Source organism: Oncorhynchus gorbuscha, linkage group LG12 (assembly GCF_021184085.1).
Source record: "Oncorhynchus gorbuscha isolate QuinsamMale2020 ecotype Even-year linkage group LG12, OgorEven_v1.0, whole genome shotgun sequence".
NCBI lineage: Eukaryota > Metazoa > Chordata > Actinopteri > Salmoniformes > Salmonidae > Oncorhynchus > Oncorhynchus gorbuscha.
Window position 1 is genome coordinate 19939323 of NC_060184.1, and position 17841 is coordinate 19957163.

Here is a 17841-nt window from a genome sequence, read left to right on the forward strand (position 1 = left end):
TGGGCCGGCCCCAGGTGGTGAGGGTAGGCAACAACATCTCCTCCACCGCTGATCCTCAACACTGGGGCCCCACAAGGGTGCGTTCTGAGCCCTCTCCTGTACTCCCTGTTCACCCACGACTGCGTGGCCACGCACGCCTCCAACTCAATCATCAAGTTTGCGGACGACACAACAGTGGTACTCTTGATTACCAACAACGACGAGACGGCCTACAGGGAGGAGGTGAGGGCCCTCTGAGTGTGGTGTCAGGAAAATAACCTCACACTCAACGTCAACAAAACATTTACATTTACATTTAAGTCATTTAGCAGACGCTCTTATCCAGAGCGACTTACAAATTGGTGCATTCACCTTATGACATCCAGTGGAACAGCCACTTTACAATAGTGCATCTAAATATTTTAAGGGGGGAGGGGGTGAGAAGGATTACTTTATCCTATCCTAAGTATTCCTTAAAGAGGTGGGGTTTCAGGTGTCTCCGGAAGGTGGTGATTGACTCCGCTGTCCTGGCGTCGTGAGGAAGTTTGTTCCACCATTGGGGAGCCAGAGCAGCGAACAGTTTTGACTGGGCTGAGCGGGAACTGTACTTCCTCAGTGGTAGGGAGACGAGCAGGCCAGAGGTGGATGAACGCAGTGCCCTTATTTGGGTGTAGGGCCTGATCAGAGCCTGGAGGTACTGAGGTGCCGTTCCCCTCACAGCTCCGTAGGCAAGCACCATGGTCTTGTAGCGGATGCGAGCTTCAACTGGAAGCCAGTGGAGAGAGCGGAGGAGCGGGGTGACGTGAGAGAACTTGGGAAGGTTGAACACTAGACGGGCTGCGGCGTTCTGGATGAGTTGTAGGGGTTTAATGGCACAGGCAGGGAGCCCAGCCAACAGCGAGTTGCAGTAATCCAGACGGGAGATGACAAGTGCCTGGATTAGGACCTGCGCCGCTTCCTGTGTGAGGCAAGGTCGTACTCTGCGGATGTTGTAGAGCATGAACCTACAGGAACGGGCCACCGCCTTGATGTTAGTTGAGAACGACAGGGTGTTGTCCAGGATCACGCCAAGGTTCTTAGCACTCTGGGAGGAGGACACAATGGAGTTGTCAACCGTGATGGCGAGATCATGGAACGGGCAGTCCTTCCCCGGGAGGAAGAGCAGCTCCGTCTTGCCGAAGTTCAGCTTGAGATGGTGATCCGTCATCCACACTGATATGTCTGCTAGACATGCAGAGATGCGATTCGCCACCTGGTCATCAGAAGGGGAAAGGAGAAGATTAATTGTGTGTCGTCTGCATAGCAATGATAGGAGAGACCATGTGAGGTTATGACAGAGCCAAGTGACTTGGTGTATAGCGAGAATAGGAGAGGGCCTAGAACAGAGCCCTGGGGGACACCAGTGGTGAGAGCGTGGTGAGGAGACAGATTCTCGCCACGCCACCTGGTAGGAGCGACCTGTCAGGTAGGACGCAATCCAAGCGTGGGCCGCGCCAGAGATGCCCAACTCGGAGAGGGTGGAGAGGAGGATCTGATGGTTCACAGTATCGAAGGCAGCCGATAGGTCTAGAAGGATGAGAGCAGAGGAGAGAGAGTTAGCTTTAGCGGTGCGGAGCGCCTCCGTGATACAGAGAAGAGCAGTCTCAGTTGAATGACTAGTCTTGAAACCTGACTGATTTGGATCAAGAAGGTCATTCTGAGAGAGATAGCGGGAGAGCTGACCAAGGACGGCACGTTCAAGAGTTTTGGAGAGAAAAGAAAGAAGGGATACTGGTCTGTAGTTGTTAACATCGGAGGGATCGAGTGTAGGTTTTTTCAGAAGGGGTGCAACTCTCGCTCTCTTGAAGACGGAAGGGACGTAGCCAGCGGTCAGGGATAAGTTGATGAGCGAGGTGAGGTAAGGGAGAAGGTCTCCGGAAATGGTCTGGAGAAGAGAGGAGGGGATAGGGTCGAGCGGGCAGGTTGTTGGGCGGCCGGCCGTCACAAGACGCGAGATTTCATCTGGAGAGAGAGGGGAGAAAGAGGTCAGAGCACAGGGAAGGGCAGTGTGAGCAGAACCAGCGGTGTCGTTTGACTTAGCAAACGAGGATCGGATGTCGTCGACCTTCTTTTCAAAATGGTTGACGAAGTCATCTGCAGAGAGGGAGGAGGGGGGGGGGTAGGGGGAGGAGGATTCAGGAGAGAGGAGAAGGTGGCAAAGAGCTTCCTAGGGTTAGAGGCAGATGCTTGAAATTTAGAGTGGTAGAAAGTGGTTTTAGCAGCAGAGACAGACAAACTAAGGAGATGATTGTGGACTTCAGGAAACAGCAGAGGGAACACCCCCCCCTATCCACATCGATGGAACAGTAGTGGAGAGGGTAGCAAAGTTTTAAGTTCCTCGGCATACACATCACAGACAAACTGAATTGGTCCACTCACACAGACAACATCAGCGCCTCTTCAATCTCAGGAGGCTGAAGAAATTTGGCTTGTCACCAAAAGCACTCACAAACTTCTACAGATGCACAATCAAGAGCATCCTGGCGGGCTGTATCACCGCCTGGTACGGCAACTGCTCCGCCCTCAACCGTAAGGCTCTCCAGAGGGTAGTGAGGTCTGCACAACGCATCACCGGGGGCAAACTACCTGCCCTCCAGGACACCTACACCACCCGATGTTACAGGAAGGCCATAAAGATCATCAAGGACATCAACCACCCGAGCCACTGCCTGTTCACCCCGCTATCATCCAGAAGGCGAGGTCAGTACAGGTACATCAAAGCTGGGACCGAGAGACTGAAAAACAGCTTCTATCTCAAGGCCATCAGACTGTTAAACAGCCACCACTAACATTGAGTGGCTGCTGCCAACACACTGACACTGACTCAACTCCAGCCACTTTAATAATGGGAATTGATGGGAAATGATGTAAATATATCACTAGCCACTTTAAACAATGCTACCTTATATAATGTTACTTACCCTACATTATTCATCTCATATGCATACGTATATACTGTACTCTATATCATCGACTGCATCCTTATGTAATACATGTATCACTAGCCACTTTAACTATGCGGTGGTCCTGTGTAGCTCAGTTGGTAGAGCATGGCGCTTGTAACGCCAGGGTAGTGGGTTCGATCCCCGGGACCACCCATACGTAGAGTGTATGCACACATGACTGTAAGTCGCTTTGGATAAAAGCGTCTGCTAAATGGCATATATTATGCCACTTTGTTTACATACTCATCTCATATGTATATACTGTACTCGATACCATCTACTGTATCTTGCCTATGCTGCTCTGTACCATCACTCATTCATACATCCTTATGTACATATTCTTTATCCCCTTACACTGTGTATAAGACAGTAGTTTTGGAATTGTTAGTTAGATTACTTGTTGGTTATTACTGCATTGTCGGAACTAGAAGCACAAGCATTTCGTTACACTCGCGTTAACATCTGCTAACCATGTGTATGTGACAAATAAAATTTGATTCGATTTGATTAGACACACACACACACACACAAACACAATAATAATAATTGACTCTGCTGCTACTCAGTGTATCATTTTGGGGCAGCAGGTTAGAGCGTTGGACCAGTAACCGGAAGGTTGAAAGTTCAAACCCCTGAGCTGACAAGGTACAAATCTGTTGTTCTGCCCCTGAACAGGCAGTTAACCCACTGTTCCTAGGCTGTCATTGAAAATAAGAATTTGTTCTTAACTGACTTGCCTGGTTAAATAAAATATATATATCCTGATGCCTAGTCACCTTACACCTACACATATCTACCTCCATCACTCTAGTATTCCTGCACATTGTAAATATAGTATTGGAACTGACCCTGTATAAAGCTTCTTACTTTATTGTGTTCTTCTTATTTTCACTTCTTGTGTATTTTTGTTCTACCTTGTTATTTTTAGTATTACATTGTTATTGATTACTGCATTGTTGGGTTTAGAGCTTGCAAAAAAAGCATTGTACAGTGCTTGTTCACCTGAAAAACTTGAAACTTGAAATAAATAAGTGTTTTTGCTAATCAAAGCCCAGTCTGAGAGAGAATGTTGTCCTACAGTGCTCCGTGGGGTGCTCCCATAGAACACAGACAAGGTTGTAGAAATCCTAAATGGATTATTTGAATGTTTCACCTTCAAAAGAAAGAGGTGAGATGAATAGGCTTGTCCACCAGGGATAGGAGACAGTGAATAATTCACTATCGTTCACATGGTTGTTTGTGTGGGTCCATTGACATGTCTCAATGACAATTCATTAATTCAGCCGCTGATTCAATCTATCCACGTGAGCATCTTGAATTATCACAGATCATTGTTTTATGCAATGGGCCACAAACTAAATCGTGAGGGGACAAAAAAGGGCATACTTCCAGACAAAATCCAGCAATAATAACCATTTTTTTAGCAAAGAAACAATTCCAATATAATGAATAAAATTATTCATATAGAGGGCTTTGTGAATCACATTATCCAAATTCACTTTTAAGCATTACAGGCTGACTACACCGCTCGCGTCACATGCGCGAGCACTTCAAAATAAATGTAGACATACATGTTATTCAATTATTGCACCCACACCGCTCCCGTGCGCCAACGAGCGCCTGCGTTGCCAAGGGCTAAAATAGAAATCAGTTCTATTTCTGATGCAGATCTCGCTGCAAGTCCTGCCTCTCAAATCTCCTCATTGGTTTATAGAAGCGGCTACCTATTGGTTATACCCACGTGGGTGACTGAAAGACGAACGAGGTCAGTGCCGGAAATGAACATAATTTATGAAAGTTGACAATCGCAATATAAAGTCAAGAGAAGAAAAAGCCTGAAAGGAGGAGAGATGGCTAGAAACGATTCGGTTGACCGTTTAATGTGTGGATTAATTGGTGGAGTAGAGGACCTTGTGCATTTCAGGTAAAATAACTGTTCAATGTTTATATCCCATGACAAATTAGCTAGCAACAGCAAGATAGCTAAATAGGACAAATTAGCTAGCTAGCCTACTAAATTGACATAAATGTGTAATGCTTTTCGACCTGTCCCCAAATGAATATAATTGGTTCAGAGTTTGTTTTGATATTTTAACCTGCATGTCGTGATCGCGTTTGGTGGGGGGGGACAAAATACATTTTTTGCACAATGGCGCACGCGCGCAGGCGGTTTCGGTTCCATGTTAGTGAATAGGGAAATTCTAGGTTTTGCTTTTTTTGTCTCAACACTATAAGTCTGCTAATCCACGGTGACCTACTGTTGGTGTAAGATCCTTTGCTAAGCCTTCTGGCCACATGATGTTTGTTCCAATCTGCAAGGAGTCTATACGCTTGTAAATAGCTCTGCATACAAACTAGCAAGTTATAGAAAAACATTTTAAAAATGATATTTTTTCATGACCTGCTGGGGAAATTTTCATGGCGATGTTTCCCATTTCAGATCTCCGTTGCACTCTTTTTTCAAGCGTTCATAATCTTTGGCCATACTTCTGTGATAGATCTAAAATAGAGAGGATAAGGGAATCCAGGTTTCCTCATTCTAACACCGTCTCAGCGCGTGGAGGAGAGCGAAGGACGGGGTATCCCCATTTCAGCAACATAAAAGCCCTGTCACTCTCTATTTATCTCACCAGCCTCATGAAACAAGACATTATTCGGAGAAAGGGTGGGAAAATACACGATTTTAGCTCTAACATTATTTTAGCTGCGATAGCTAGTAATTGAAAACAGGGTTTTAAGGCTGTGAGAGAAGTGCCTTTGGTTAGAGTTGTGTGCTGCCTGCCGAAACATATTAATCACACATATTCTAATTTACCAATCTACCATAACATTAGACTTTAAGTGCAAACAATGTACCTGCGCAAAGACAGACACATAATGCGCTATACCATACTCTGATAAGACTATGTAAATATTCACATGTTGGCCCGTGTCTGTGATCACATAGAGCAGTCCATTTGAGGCAAGTTAAAGATTGGCCAATGGTGCTGTTTGAAAGGCTGCTTTCTCCTCTCTTCTATCACCACGCATGGCTGTTTAAACACTCTGATAAGCCAGTGTGTCTGTTTACCTTTAGGTTTGAGTAGTGGTGCTCCGCTAAGTGGCCAGCAGTGTGGAGGGGAGGCCCAGCTGAGCCCAGGGCTGCCTGGCTACCATGTTCCCAGGCTGAGCCTCCACGTCACTAGCTAGCAGGCCCAGATTAGTGCTATCTCAGCCACTAGAACCACAGGGCTTTCAAAAGTAAATAGTACTCCAAGTTAAAGTTTCCATGAAAAAACACTTAATTTTCCTTGTTTTGTCATCAGGGCCCCTGTGTTTATCAACGTGTCTGACCGGCTTTGGCATCCGGAAATGTTTACAGAAGCAACAAGGCGGCAAATTAGGGCCTCAAATCCAACAGCTGTGTGACATGGGTAACCATTTTCTGGGCTCGCCCTGGCTCTCCCTCTCCAGCACTCTCTCACAGTGCACTGAGTGACATGCACAAACACAGCCGTCCCAGAGCCTGCATTCCAGTCCCAGCAGCACAGACGCTTTTGGCCAGATCCTGTTCCTGGCATCATCAGCTGAAAACACACTCTTTAACGGAGATGTTGAAGCATTAGATAAAAGAGGGTGATAGTTTTACCCCCTCATTTTTCCCTTGCAGCAACACATTTCTTTTGGTGGAGGGGAGGGGGGGGGGGGGGGGGGGGGGGTAACACGTCACTGTATAATTACCCTGGGTTTAATCTCTAGTGCTTGTCTGTAATATCAGGACAAACCCGGCCTGCCTCTAATACAGTATTTGAGAACTTCACTGACAGAAGTGTCACACTGACACAGAAACACATTAGAGCACCGTACACGTCCATCTCCTGACTCCATTGCGTTTTACATTGACGCCGAATCCGACAGACAAACTCATACGTGGGGGAAAAAAGTACAGAGACTACTTGAAAATGTCTGGTTTTGTGACACCCGCCCTACACTACCACTCAGATAAAGGCTAGGTTAATAGGCTGTGCTTGTTGACACAGTCGGTGGGTTAAAAACATGGAGAAGGAGCTGGGACAGACAACACCGGCCTTATTTACACCACACTGGGAAATGAGCCGGTCTTTAGAGAACAGGGCTGAGGTTGAAAATACAAGTCTGACATTCCACCAGGCTCCTTAGCGAGGGGCAACAGACAGCATCTGTAATTTACCTTACAGTGGTCAAACGCTTTCATTCAGCGATGGGGGGGGGGGGGGACTGTCTGCAGTCAGCATTTTATACACTGTACTGATAGAACAGGAAAGGCCTCACTCTGGGGCTAGGAGCACAGTTAGGGAGGAAATGCCCTGACTGACTCCCTATACTGAGGACGTCTCAATCACTCTCCACATTGCGGGGCCACGAGAGGATGAAACAACAAGCCGTTATCTCCAACAGACACACACTAAGAAATTAAATTCTCTCATTTTTCAAGATACTGCTTTGTCTGTTTCCTCCGAGCTCGGCTTCTTAACATTCTTCAATTCCATCCAGACGCTCTCTATGTTTGGCAATTGAATGGCAATCTGGGTAAAGGACACAGAGGCAGAAAAAGGAAAGAGGATAGATGAGATTCGCATCCTGTGCTGACATTTTGTGACAGGCTGACATATCGCTTCCTGTGGCCTTACCAGATGATAATTATTCCTAATGTCTCGGCGTGACGCAATGGCACTTGAGTTTTTCCTTCGGTTAATCTTCCACTTAGATTGACAGATCGCATTTCATAAAGGTCCCATTGCCTTCTAGGTAGTTTTACCATTCCAGAAACGCAACGATTTTACCTCACTTTTAGAGTCGGTGAAATAGGGAAACAACACTCTCCACTTCCCTAATAACCCTCACATCTAAACAGGCTAGTTCTCCCTATCAACTACTGAGATAAGAGGGGACTTCAGGCTCTAAACAGGCTGGTTCTCCATATAATATACTGAGGACAGAGGGGACATCAGGGTCTAAACAGGCTAGTTCTGCCTATCAACTACTGAGGACAGAGGGGACGTCAGGGTGAGTATGGTGGTGGTGGTGATGGTTGTAGTGGTGGTGGTCATGGTCATGGTGGTGGTTGTGGTGGTGGTAGTGGTGATGGTGGTTTTCGTGGTGGTGGTGGTGAGTGTGGTGGTGGTGAGTGTGATGGTGGTGAGTGTGGTGGTTGTGATGGTGAGTGTGGTGATGGTGATGGTGATGGTGGTGTGTGTTAATGGTGGTGCTCCAGCTCTCCTGACCCTCAGTGAGATGGACTGGTGTGGGCTAGTCTGAGGGCCCTGACAAGGCCGGGCCTCCCCCTGGCCACCCTCTCATCCAGCCTGATTATGTGTTAAACCAGCCTGCGTGTCTGTCAGGATGGATGGAGAAAGAATGTGAGAGTCGGCAGGCCGGTGAGCGGAGGCCGCAGAGACCCGGAGTGAGAGAGCAGCTTAGAAAGATAGCACCCCATTAGAGTGATAAAGGAGGCCTAGGGAGAGAGCTGCAGTCGACAGGACCAACAGCCAGGCAGACCGGGCTCTGCTCACTGATGAATGCCAGGTGAAGCAGGTCAAACACGATAAAGGAAACAGGTTATTTTCTCATTTCAAAACGCCATTGCCTTTCCTTAAACAGTCTCTGTCGCCACCGCCGCTACGATAGGGAAATGTCTTTATAAATATCAACTATAAACACCGGCCCCACAAAATATGGGAAGCTTGTCTAGGCTGGTTTTTATGAATCCATTTCCTCCGAGAGTCTTTTCCTTCTTCCTTGTTTTGCTTGTTCTGACCTCAGTGCTCCGTTGTCTGGCTACACAGCATAAACACATTTATCTCCTATTCACCCTGCGAGGTGTTGTTTTATCAACTCCATTATACTGCTAACTCAATGTTCATATTACCGGGGACATTCTTTGCTAGTAATTTAAAAACACCCTGCTTCTCAACGTTCACAGAGCCATGAAATTCTATTCCAGAATCATTGCTTTAGGTCCATGACTGGGTTTTATTCTGAGGGCATAATATATAATTATGGACGTGACACTGTGTTGTTGGAGAGGGATGTCAATAGCCCTGGAGAAGCTGGGTTCTTCTGCATACTGTGTGGCTCTGATTAGATGGGTGTTTTTGCCATGGCAAGTAGTGTGTTAGGACATCCATCAAGCTCTGTTTACTGACATGTTGTGTACTCTACACAGTTGTTTTTTTTACGCTAATTCCCTTTGGTTTTTCTTCAACAACCTCTCTTGTTTCCCATGGAGTAAATCTTGCGAGTAATTTCACAGCATCCGCCTAGCAACAGGTGTTTTTAGACTTCTCCACCTCTGTGAGAAAAAAAATCTTGAGGTAGCGTACTGCACTTTTCTACTAAATCTCCCTCTTTTTTATCCATAAAGAAAGAAAAGAAAGAGAAACTAAGCTGAACAGTTGGGCTTTTGCCCCGAGACATGTTAATCTCCCACCTTTGAAAGGCGAGGCGCCTACCCAGCTCCTGGAAACAGTGGCACAACACACAAAGGAGAGGAGGGAGAGAGAACTGAGACCCTGCTGGAACCCTCTTCACAGGGGACGGGGATAGAGTTTCAATGTCTAACCCCTTCCAAACAAGCTACTTTCAAACACCTCCACCTCCTGTGGGCTTTTGAATGGAGGGGTGGAGATAGAAGGAGAGAGGAAACAAGGCTACAGTGAGCAAAAAAACTAAACAAACTTTCAGATGAAGAATTTTAGCTAGAAAGACCAGATTAAATGGCTGGAAAACCTAAAGATGATCATATTGTCACAAATTCTTCCCAAATAGGCCCATACCACACATAGCTTGAATGGCTGTGCCTGGCTATGCGTGCACTCAGCACACCTAGACAACCCCTCCATTCATCGGTGCTACCTTTGCTTAAGGGGAGATAAGTAGCTTTACTATGAGAAACAAAGAGAAGATTAGCATTCCCTTACACTGTGTTGGATGGCACACTGCTTTGGCCTCCAAACAGCCAAACTCCTGAGGAAGTGTCTGGTTGGACGTACCGAGCTAAGATCAAAGCTAGTTAGCCTACTGATCAAACTTTTAAAAGTAAAAAAAATATATTCTGGCTACCTAAATATTATTTAAATCTTAAAGTATTTTCGTTTTATAATTAGAAATATACACATAATTAGGAATGAAATATAACAGAAAAATTGAACTGATTTAACTTATATTAGGTAAAACAGCAGGATAATGTATCAGCTGTGCAATTACTGCTGAATACATTATATTTCTGACATTCCCATTTTGTTGGCTCCACTTAGTCATCCCCAACACCAAAGGAAGAATCTTTAGCCTCAATTTTTGATCACACTTTTAAAAGTAAAAAAATAATCTATTCTGGCTACCTAAATATTATTTAAATCTTAAAGTATTTTCATTTTATAATTAGTAATATACACATAATTAGGAATGAAATATAACAGAAAAATTGAACTGATTTAACTTATATTAGGTAAAACAGCAGGATAATGTATCAGCTGTGCAATTACTGCTGAATACATTATATTTCTGACATTCCCATTTTGTTGGCTCCACTTAGTCATCCCCAACACCAAAGGAAGAATCTTTAGCCTCAATTTTTTGTGTCAAACCTAAAATCAAGGCATCTATATTAAAAACTAAGGCTTAGAAGAGAACAGATTGTATCGGGTGTGATGATAATTATGCCAATACATCCAATTCAATAATCAGTATGTACAGCTGTTTTGGTAAATGTCACATTGATAACAAAGGTCACATTGATAAAAAAAAGGTCACATGATAAGTGTGAAAAAAAACAATATTCACAACCAGTTCACAAACTTTTCAAATCTGTTCCTAGTGCATTACAGCCTGAGCTACCACATGTTGTCAGACATTGAAATAAGCAACAATAAACCCCAGCACCTGTTTCCTCACTTAGCTATCACACTTATTTACTGCATGGGTCTGCAGGTGGAAAATGAAGGACGTTTTCACGTTAAATCATTACAGAATTTATAGCGTTAGTTCCGCATGAGCAGAAACTGAACCTTGTGTCCGTACAAAAGTACACCCTCTTCCAGAGAGAGAGAGAGAGCAAGGTCTTCACTTCTTTAACTCATCATGCAGGGAAAGGCCTTTCCAAATGACTTTCCAGTGACAAAGAAATATCCCTACCTAATCGTCTTTTGTTTAGTTCATTAAACTTGCATGGCGACGGGAGAAAAAAGTCTTAAGGGCAGCTGGCCTGGGCGCTGGCTACCTTTAAATGGAGGATGTGGCTAGATGTAAGAGGACCTCTTATTGCTGAAAGAATTCTACACTGAAGAGAAGAGACTGTACTGCTCTCGGGATAAAAGCAGAGGGCCCAAAGGTCTACCCCGACCCAAAGACCCCTGCAGCTACAACGAATCAGCGCTTAAAATGTCCCCAGTCAGCAACCAAGCATTATCTCCAAATTGTGCCAATGCCCCGCACCCCTCCTACCCCACCCCACTCCAATCCCCATGGACCCACTGCTGTGACAGAAAGGACTGGAACACAGGAACAATTTTAAACCAGCCACTAGTCTCCCTACAGCGGGCCAGCCCCCGTGGCCTCCAGTTACACACAAAGGCGTTCGTTTGGCCTCAGATGGCCGTGCTGATGTGAGCGCTGCTCCACAGAGAAACAGCCAGGTCAACTTAATGAGGCAGAGAGAACCATCAATCCAGATTTGACAACCAACTACACACCAAGTCTAAACCCAGCTCAGGTCCTGACAACCAACTACACACCACATCTAAACCCAGATCCTGTCCTGACAACCAACTACACTCCACATCTAAACCCAGATCCTGTCCTGACAACCAACTACACACCGCATCTAAACCCAGATCCTGTCCCGACAACCAAATACACTCCACATCTAAACCCAGATCCTGTCCTGACAACCAAATACACTCCACATCTAAACCCAGATCCTGTCCTGACAACCAACTACACTCCACATCTAAACCCAGATCCTGTCCTGACAGCCAACTACACACCACATCTAAACCCAGATCCTGTCCTGACAACCAACGACACTCCACATCTAATCCCAGATCCTGTCCTGACAACCAACGACACTCCACATCTAAACCCAGATCCTGTCCTGACAACCAACTACACTCCACATCTAAACCCAGATCCTGTCCTGACAACCAACGACACTCCACATCTAAACCCAGATCCTGTCCTGACAGCCAACTACACACCACATCTAAACCCAGATCCTGTCCTGACAACCAACGACACTCCACATCTAATCCCAGATCCTGTCCTGACAACCAACGACACTCCACATCTAAACCCAGATCCTGTCCTGACAGCCAACTACACACCACATCTAAACCCAGATCCTGTCCTGACAACCAACTACACTCCACATCTAAACCCAGATCCTGTCCTGACAACCAACTACACTCCACATCTAAACCCAGATCCTGTCCTGACAACCAACTACACTCCACATCTAAACCCAGATCCTGTCCTGACAACCAACTACACTCCACATCTAAACCCAGATCCTGTCCTGACAACCAACTACACTCCACATCTAAACCCAGCTCAGGTCCGTGGCTGTTCCAGTTCAAACAAATGCTAATCACGAGTTTATGGATTATAATAATCACGATAATTAGAACAAACATGCTTTTTTGCATCTGAATAAGCGGTACCACTGTGCTGCTTTGCTTACGTGAGCAGATCAAATTATTTGGAGTGGGGAAAAACAGGCGGCTTGAGTCAAGAGAACATTGGCTGTTTTATTCATTTTTATACAATGAATTTGCTTAGATTTTTGATTTAGTAATAACCTAGCACAGAAACACACTCATTGCCTGCCTCGCAAAGTAGCTTGTATTCCTCTGTGCAGTGCCTTTGCTCTTTTTAATCCCTTGTTATGAGAAAAAGGCAGTTTCTTCTGCTTCTCATTAGTAGACTGAATCATAGTTTCTTCCTCAGAGAACTGGAAAGAGCACAGATTGGTTTAAATTGTAAAGGTGGAGAGCTATAATAAACAGGGTAGTCATTTTAATGTTGGATACAATGTCTCTCCCTTTTAAATATACACCACCACTTCCGAATGAGAAATAAAAGAATAAAAATCAAAGTTTCCCTGGATACAAGACTCCTAGCTGCACAACGCTGCCAGGCCTGACATTCTGCGGGAAACTTTAACATGTGAAATGAAATACAAATGCCTCATTTTCTAAACAAAACAGTTTCACAGGGCTCACTCATTTCCATTTCATTTAGGTATGGTAAGTATTTGTTTCAGAGTCATATGCAAAAATAGAATATGCCCATATGCATTGATTCACATCCAGTGGTCGGCAACCATGCTTTTTTCCCCGGCCCCCACAGTTTTCATTAAAAACACATACAGCATACAATACTAAAATATTTGGGGGTTTTAGTTTTGGGTCAAAATAGACAGTAAAATTCAGAAAATAATAATAATAATTGAGTAAATCTGTTCTTAAGTATTCCCACTTTTAAAAAATAAGGGAAATTCACAAACATGTCTCAATGTTACCAAGGTTATACAATTATTGTTATTTTAAAATCAAATCTATTTTTGGGCTTAGTCAATTTGCAGTGTACAAATTATAATTATGTTCCGGTCCCCCGAACATCCGCTCTGAAACAAATCGGCCCGCGGCTGAATCTCGTTGTCTTTACTCTAACATAATGCATATTGGGTTGCTGCTATATCAAATCAAACGAAAACTCTATCTTTAACGTTTGTCCCTACTGTTTGTCATTCTTGCAGATATTATACCTAGAGATAAAAGTTGATACATCGAGGGTGTAAAATCCAGACCTAAAAATATCCGGAATAAGTCTCCCTGAAACATTGCTGCTCGCTGCCTGGTCATTGGTAATAGGTTTTTCTTTCACCTCGCTTGATAAGCTGCTGGAACTAAATCATGTATATATAAATATGAATCAGAGGACAGTAAAATATAATCCACTTAACGCTTGTGGGGACACACCAACTTGCCCAGAAGACACCATTACATGAAATGTATTTAACCCCTTAGCTGAATACCAGTTAATCAAATGGGGCAAAACCACACCTAATATTCGTATTAAGCACTTTTTGAGTCATGTTAGTTCAAAATGGAGGCTAACTAACTGACACACATTATTCATCTATAGATCTGTCACTGTCAGGCCAAATTAGAGACCCAAGTTGAATTTCATCTATAGACAAAATCATAGTTAAACATTCTCCATTTGGACGCCAACAGAGGACAATAAGAAGAGATATGTGGGTAGACATTGTTGACCCTAAAAGAGAGACCTTTGCTATTTTGTGTCAGATGGCGTTATTTCCAAGGTGACACTGGCGTCTCTCATTGACTATGCTTAAGGTCAGTGAATATTAACTTAATTTACACATGGCTGCAAACAAGGCTGCCTGCCTTTTGTGCTTAGTAACGTGAGCGCCCTAGATGACAGAACACTGCCAAGACGGAAGATGGATGATCGCAGCAGTTGACCCTTGTTCATCAGAAGAGTCACCTCTCTGGCCCCCTCTCCCCGCACAACAATAGCCCCCTCCCCATGCCTCAGCAGCCCTCATCTCCACTTGCACTAACAGGTTCAGACAATTCCATCGATCCCCGGTTCCATACCTCTTGAGATTGCGGGCTTTATTTTCCTTTGGCTATCTAAACTGTGGCACAGATGTCTTTTTTTGTAATTGCTCAGCCACCATTCTGTTGGGAGGGATCCGATCGGACAGGGGAACACTATGTCAGATGACAACGTCTTGCCGTTTAGTGTCCCTGTGGCATGTGGGGGAAAGTGACTCGGCCCAGGGTCTTAGCACCTTACCGTGCGTCAGGGAGAAAGGCAGAGAGGGAGGGAGGCAGGGAGGGAAGGCTCTGTCTGTTGTCTCCTCTGGGAACTTTGTAGACCGGTGGCTCTACACTTCAATCTTCCTTTAAGAGGAAAATCAATAACTTATTACATAAGCTCAACACTTTTTTCCCCACTTACACCCCGAGCAGGCAGAGAGGGGACTTAAAAATGTGCTTAGAAGTGCTCTGTTGCATAAAAGCCGACCATTTCTTTCCCAGTGACTTGTTCTCCTTGGACAAAACAGGCACATACTCTATTACACTGTGACTATACATATGGGGTGTGTAAGTATGTGAGGTTGTTTGTTTCTGTCGATATGTGTCTCTCCAGCTTCTAACAAATCAAAAAATGTAAATCTCCATATCAACTATTAGTAATGTCTAAGGCTTGGTGTATAAGCCTACATACTATTTATTTGAATCCCCCCCAAAAACTAAACTAATTCATTTTGAGACTTGATGCTAGCTGTCAACCATGTTTGTGTTTCAAAGCAACAGATACAATGGCCCCACAGTCTATCACTGTGCTCCCTGCCAGGTCAAACAAACAAAAACAGGAACAACCCTGAAGCTGTGGAAGAATGCAGCTTTTCACCAGAAGCTAGCCGACACGGGCGGTGACAAGACTAGCCACCGTCCGTCACCAAATTATTTCAATCTTGAGTGATTTCAATCCAGTTGCGTCTCCTGGGGATTCCGTGTGCACCACCATTTGAATAATTAAGCTCAGGAGCGGTTGTAAAGGACAGCCATTTGGAGCATTATTAAAATCACACCTTATCAATCCGGAGGAGCGTCAAGATGCATGAGGACCCCTGACTCCTGGCTTTATTTGAAATGCTAAATAGTGGCCTTGCCTGGGCCTGGAGCTGGGGCTACCTGGTGCCCCTCTCCCCTCCACATAGACAGACACACCTTGGCTTGTGTGGTCAACCGCATCACAGTTAGGTCCTTCCCTCAGGGGTCTCAGCCCATCAATCAGCCGTAGACTAACTCCTGTCTGACTTCCTGACACACCAAGATGGATGGTGTCAGTGTCTGCAGGATGCTGTATCCTCTCATGAATGATCTTGTTAGCATGTAGCGATAGCGCTGGGATAAGGTTGTGTTTTTATCTGTTTACTTGAGAGACTAGGCCTCCCACACTGGAGAAAGAGTTGAACAGGTGAATAGTTCATCAGTTCTCAAGAGTCGGTTGCTTTAGGGTATAATTATGTGATGTGTTAAAATTGGACAACCTACATTCCTGGCAAAACAAAGACACCAATGTCTGTCCACAAGGGCCCTCTATTTCTCGTAACGACTCAGTGGCTCCATTTCTGAATGGCCACTATTTTAACACCACACACTTCTATGCAAATAAACCCTGTGCACGTTGCAAGGACACTTAAAATGTGCCCTTTTCAACACCCATAACACTGATTCTCCTAACATTGGGAGAGAGAAACACAGGTATTTATAGTGCTGCAGATGCCACAAAATAGTTAAAGAGAGACAGAGACGGGGAGGGAGAGGAGTGAAAGACATGCAGTCCCTCTCCAGTGACGGTGATGAATGAGTGGATCACAACACGTTTTGGAGGAGGCCTCTGCATTCGCAGAGGGGGGGCTCCTAGTCCTCGAATGTCATGACTGACAGCTCAACTCACTTGCTCCTCCTGCAGCCTTCTGCTCAATATTTCACAGATGGACATTTTACAATTGGAGGATACTGCATATATTGAAAATAGGACAGTGAGCGGAATGTGTATCTATTTTCTATATAGAAAGTCACATTATCGCAAGCAGGATGCTAAAAGAGAGGCCTGGGTGAAGACTGAGTAAACTCCAACACAAGTATTGTAGCTGTACTGTAGCTAAGGGGCAGTTACAGAGGACAAAAGCCTCTTCCATTCTAGGCCCCATTGAAGTGGTGTTCAACCGATGGAAAACTGTTGGATTTTCCCCTTGCTCTAGGAGAAACCACTGAATGGGCGATTTAATATCAACAGATCTCTGCGAGAAGCTGCTGATTCTGCAGTAAGATGTTCATTTTATTTAGATTAACTACCCCTCAATACAATGGCCAGCCATGCCCCAATGGAAATAAATCTCTTATAAAGTTACCATGTTGAGAAAGGATTTGAATCACTCATACACAGGTGGGTATGTTTTCCACCTCATTAAGGACAGTTTTAGCTGGCACAGTAGTTGGACCAGTTAATTGCCTCGAATGGGCAACAGTTCAGTTCTAACAGGCCTGCTTTACAAGCAGAAGAGCAGGCTTCAGCTGGTACTTTTAGACAAAGCTTTGATGTAATATATGCTACATTTTTTGCTCCAAAATAATATAAACGACTACACAAAAAAGGACTCACCGGGTGTTGAACAAGCTCTAACCTCTAACCACATTTTAGAGCAAGATAACTCAAGAGGCAATTTTTGTTTGTTTTTGATAATATCACCTAAGTACACTTCACATGGTAGAAGGTATAGACCTACCTCTCTGGTGGAGGCCTACGTGTTGCCTGAAAGTGGCCAGCCTGCCTGGACCTCTAGTTTGTCCTGAGACACATTTCCTTTAATTATTACTGGTCACTACCCCTCATAAGCTGCTTAGAGGGACACTGCCCATTCCGTGAAAGAAAAAAAGCTTGGCTGACAAGACAGAGCACTTAAACTCTGTGACTTAAGTAGTTCCCCTTTAATCCACAGTGATTGTTATCTTACAAGTCAGGTGGCCGCTGAAAATAATCTTTTGTGCAATTAGAGTGACATAAAGCATTTAATGCTAACTGCCGAGGCATGGTGCTAGGACCAAACAACACAAAATGCATATCCGCAGCGACTTTAATTGTGTTTCCTGTTAGGGCCCTTCATAAATATCTTGGGGCCTAAATGCCACAGTATGGCGGCTATTTGTTTTCTCTCTCTGTCGGGGTTGTTTGGAAGGGGCAGAGGGATACTGAGATTGGTTGGACATCCTCCAGACCTGTCTATTCTGCAAGTGATTGCCTTGGCCAGCAGCCAGCC

The 17841-nt window shown here is 44.7% G+C and overlaps 1 protein-coding gene across 2 annotated transcripts in view; it reads right to left on the reverse strand.

The window, feature by feature from the left end:
- Positions 1-17841, reverse strand: part of LOC123990664 (ephrin type-A receptor 7-like) — a 95355-nt gene that overhangs the window by 70393 nt on the left and 7121 nt on the right. The window lies entirely within an intron of this gene.